The sequence below is a fragment of the Rhagoletis pomonella genome, unplaced genomic scaffold, assembly GCF_013731165.1.
Source record: "Rhagoletis pomonella isolate Grant_MI unplaced genomic scaffold, Rhpom_1.0 Rhpom_scaffold_00033, whole genome shotgun sequence".
Lineage (NCBI taxonomy): Eukaryota > Metazoa > Arthropoda > Insecta > Diptera > Tephritidae > Rhagoletis > Rhagoletis pomonella.
In genome coordinates this window covers 325,746-330,399 of record NW_023458587.1, presented here as the reverse complement: position 1 = coordinate 330,399, position 4,654 = coordinate 325,746, and positions in this window count along the sequence as shown.

Genomic DNA, 4,654 nt, shown 5'->3' with positions numbered 1-4,654 from the left:
AATATTAAAAATAAAATGTTAACAAGCCACAATAACATTGACAAATATGTAATTTTTTTTTTTTTAATGTAGAATCAAGGCATCCATGATCGAATCAAATTCGAATCGAAATTTCTTTTTGAGATTACGGCACTTGGTAGCGAGCTCGTTTTTTCGACTTAAAATGTATTTAAGACAAACAGCTGTCATTCTACTTCGTTCGATTCGAATCGTGTTTCAGTCGATCACGGATGCCATGATTCGGGCCCAGTTTTATGTAAACGTTTTTTCTTGAATGTTTTATTGGCGTAAAATACATTTTTTTGTTGTTTTATAAAAAAATTCAATTTATTCCAAGGCGAATTCATATAAGGTGACAACAGAAGTTCAAAAACAAAAATTCCACTAACAAATAGATCACATTTTTAGTTTAATTTTGTTTTGAAATAAACAAAGTTCTTTTTTCCTTCTGTTAGCAAACTGTTTTTGTATAAATAGTATAAATGAGCAATGGGAAATAAGGCAAAATTTGTTCAAAAGTTATTACATAATTAATTTTTCACCTCTTAAAAATTACATAAAAAATTCACTTGTTTTTAATATTTTTTTGAGGTTTCAAGTATACGTGTATGAATTATATCCAAAAGCCACCAGCTTGATATAGTTTACAATACTTTATCTTTTCTGACTAAAATCTGAAAAGTGTCAAAATGCAACAGCGTAAGGAAAATGCGCTCACTAAAAGAGCATAACAGCCCTGCAGCAATAAGGCGGTCAATTTTCCGTTAAGGGCTAGTACTTCACTGGTCAAAATTTGACTGGTCGGAATTGGACATTTTCTACAATCGAAAATGTCAGACTTCGACCAGTCCCCAAGGAACCGGCCTAGAGATAGACGAAAAGTACAGTTTGGCAGAGACAGGGTGGTGTTGTCTTGCAATTCAATAAAAAAAATTTAAAGAACACCACCCTGTAAATGTCCCTTGGACTTGCCTTGATGCAAAGTGAACATTTGAACACACATTTACATGCGCGGCTATAGCTCAGTGCGCAGAGATGCTTGCCACTATTTGTTAGCTTTCAGGAGGGTGCGGGTTCAAATGCCGTCAGAAGCAACATGGTTATAAAATGGTAAAATTAATTTTTTTTTGTTTCCGAATTATTATGAAAAAGCATCTGCGAAGTGCAGAACGCAATCTTACTCCAACGAAATCTCCAAAATTGGAGTAGTCCAGGACTATCTTACGGTCAGTGTTGATTGGACCGGTACTTTTCCAATGAAACGCCAATGCTAAAAATGGCAGTTGAAACCATTGGCAGGGGAATTATGAGGGCCTAGTGCTGGTAACAATAGGGACTATCTGAGGGCTAACCTAGGGTGAGTCTGAATTGCTGCAGGGAGGAAAAACAACAAAACACATTCACACAAGCACAAGCACAATAAACACTTACTATTTCAATTATTTTTTGCCTCCTTCCATTTCCAATTCACTTTGTTTAGTTTTTAGATTATTCTCACTTTTCCTGTATTTCTTAATTTTTAGTTAATTTAAATTCAGTTGAGTTTGACACTATTCAAGATTTTGCCAGCAAACATTTTTCTGACTAACCCTGGTATTCAGTAAGCGGTCTCTAGTCACTAATAGTGACTTTTGGTGGTGAACTTGGATTTTCAGATTATTTGGTATTCAGTACGCTGTCTCACGTCGTTAGTCTTCAAAATAAGTCACTAATTTGTCAGCTGGCTAAGAGCAGGTCACAAAAATAAAAATATGGAGGAAGGATAATTTATTTCCATTTTATTAAAAAAAACGCGAAAATGAAGCGAGGAAATTTGTTCAACAACAATTTCATTAGGAAATAAACCAAAATGATTTAATATCATATAAATCCATTGAAAAAAAATGTATTTTATGTTTTTAAAACATTAAAATCTAAAAAGTAACTAAAGTAACTAAAAAAAAAACAGAAAAAAATACTAAATAAAAAAATAGAAAATCGACTCGAACCCGGACCCTCTCGACCTGCAGCCTAATGCTTTGACCATTCGGCCATTGCAACTCTTTCGGCGGCGCGGGCAAAAGGCATACATAAACGCCATCAGTTGACTGCCTGTGTTTGTTTTCACCACACATTTTTGGTGAACTTTTTGTGACTCTCTCCTACTGAATACCCAAATCATCTCAAGTCTCAAAAATAGTCACTAATTGCTAATCTCAAATTTAGTGACTTGAGACTGAGACTGAATTCCAGGGTTAATCTGACTACTTCGGACTGAAGAGTCACAGCTGCTCTCTCATTTCTGCTGTCATTTTCAAGTTAAGAAACGCTTTTAGGACTACATCTGACTATTTCTGGGATATAAGGAACGCCACTAATGAAAATGAAGTGACACGAAGGTAGGTAACCTTTAGATTTGCCAATATACACAATAAGTAGTAAAATGAGTGTAAGTGCCCTGCAGAAAAAATATCAATTGATTAAAATAGTCAACTTATAGTTAGTTTTTTGCGGGATTTCGATAAATAACTAACTTCTAATTAGCTTTGACAAAACTAACTTAAATTAGGTGTAAAGCCATGCAGGAGTCATGCAGATGTAAGCGGGATTGTTTTTCTTTAGAAGCTTCCATTTAAATATCCTCATACAAAAAAATACTTTCAATATACTTTTTATCTGCACTTCGCAGATTCTTTTTCGAATTCAGGACAAATAAAACAAAAAAAAAATTAAATTTTACATTATTATTTTGATGTTATGTCTGATGGAATTCAAATGTGTGTGTGGACCACCTACAAAAGAACATGTAACCAAATAATCAAGAAAATGTGACTAGTTTGTAGCTGACTATTATGTAACTAGCAGTCCTTTGGCCCGTAACTAACTACTTTTGAAGGTCGATAGAAATATAGTCCAAACTCTTCATTTTATTTGAGCAGAATTGCAACTCAAGAGTACAATCGGATGTTATTTCACCCTACACAATCACAATTCCGCATCCGAAGTTCCGCCGGTAAAAAATCGTTCTTGCAGTAAATCGTGCTAGTATCACTTCAATACATTTGCACCATCCTGACTGAATTTATTTTCGTCTGAAAAGATAACCTAAGCGAACTTCTTAATAGTGCATTTTAAGGTAAAATAACTATTTTAACAACTTGGAGAACTCTGCCAATTGTCATGCTTTTAGCATTTAGCTTTAGGACGTAGCAAAAGACGCGGAGCCGTGATCTTTTCATCATACTCGAGGTTCTAGTAACGTTTTAAGGCCCTTAAAATTGTTTGAAGACCAACGGGATCTGAACATTTTGCTGTTAACTTCTGGCAAATTGTGATGGAAACCAACCATTTTCGGACCCTTGTGCCCTCGAAAGCGTTGTGTGGCTTAAATTGGTGATTTTGCAAGAGTGGCATAAACTGGATACTGCTTTACCGAAGACATTGTGTCTAAGTATAAGGAAGCCCATATTTCAGTTAATTAAAGTCAATGAAGCAAAAATAGAGTATTAGAAGGACATATTTTAAGCTGACCAACCGTCCTCCTTAGAGGAGGATTGTCCTCCTCAAACGTGATTTGTCTTCCTTGTCCTGCCAGGAATTTGGTCACACACGACGCTACTGCACCTTACCTGTGTTATCTGTGGGGATCTACACACTTCTAAAGAATGTGTGAAACCAAAAATGGACCTGAAATCCAAACAGTGCAGCAACTTCGGTGTAAATCACACTGGCAATACTGCTAATCATAGAGGCTGTCCAGTTTATTTCAATACAAGTAATTTTTAGCAAAAAAAATCCGACTTCAACTCTCATATAAAAAATATATATATATATCTCATGATCCGCTGATCGGATCTTAACCAGATAAGTATGGGACCACCTCTGAGACACTACCTTTCCGATGCAAAAAGAATTACCGAAATCGGTTGACGTGGTCCAAAGTTATGCGGTAACATACATTAAAAAAAAAAACAAAAAAAATATTCCGACGAACTGATAACCTCCTCCTTTTTTGGAAGTCGGTTAAAAAGAGAAAACAATTCCCAAAAATATTCCTATTATGCATAACCCCATACCAGAAATCGCTAAGCCAATGCCTGCGTCAATGACTGTTAATAATTTTACTTCTTATGCACAAATGCTGAAAAATACTACTCCTATACAACCTCTTTTTGATCAAAATAGTAGTAACCTAGAAGCTAACTTTATGAAGGTTATGCAGGATGATGGCAATTCTGGGCATGGTACAAGATTTGATTAAAAATCAAAATCTATTACTTCAAGCCATTTTAGCTAAACCATCAATAATCTCAAAATTTGTATTTGGAATTCGAATGGGCTAACCCAGCATAAAAAAGGGATACAAATTTTCCTAGAGCGCTTTCATATAGACGTTTTGCTTGTATCTGAAACCCACCTCACGCAATTTAATAACTTTCAAATTAATGGGTACAAAATCTATGATACTAAGCGGGAAGAAGCAGGCAAAGCAAAGATGCGAAAATGTTTGCGCTTAAAAGATGATCGCACGAGGCGATTTCGCGTTCAACTTTTGCGTTCAACTCACGCAGGGTTGCACGAAATTTTTTGTATCCATTCAATTTTTTTCTGGTCCAACCCTGGTCGCTTGGTGCGAACAGCCTTTTACGCATCTGCCCATTTGTTTTGTTGTTCG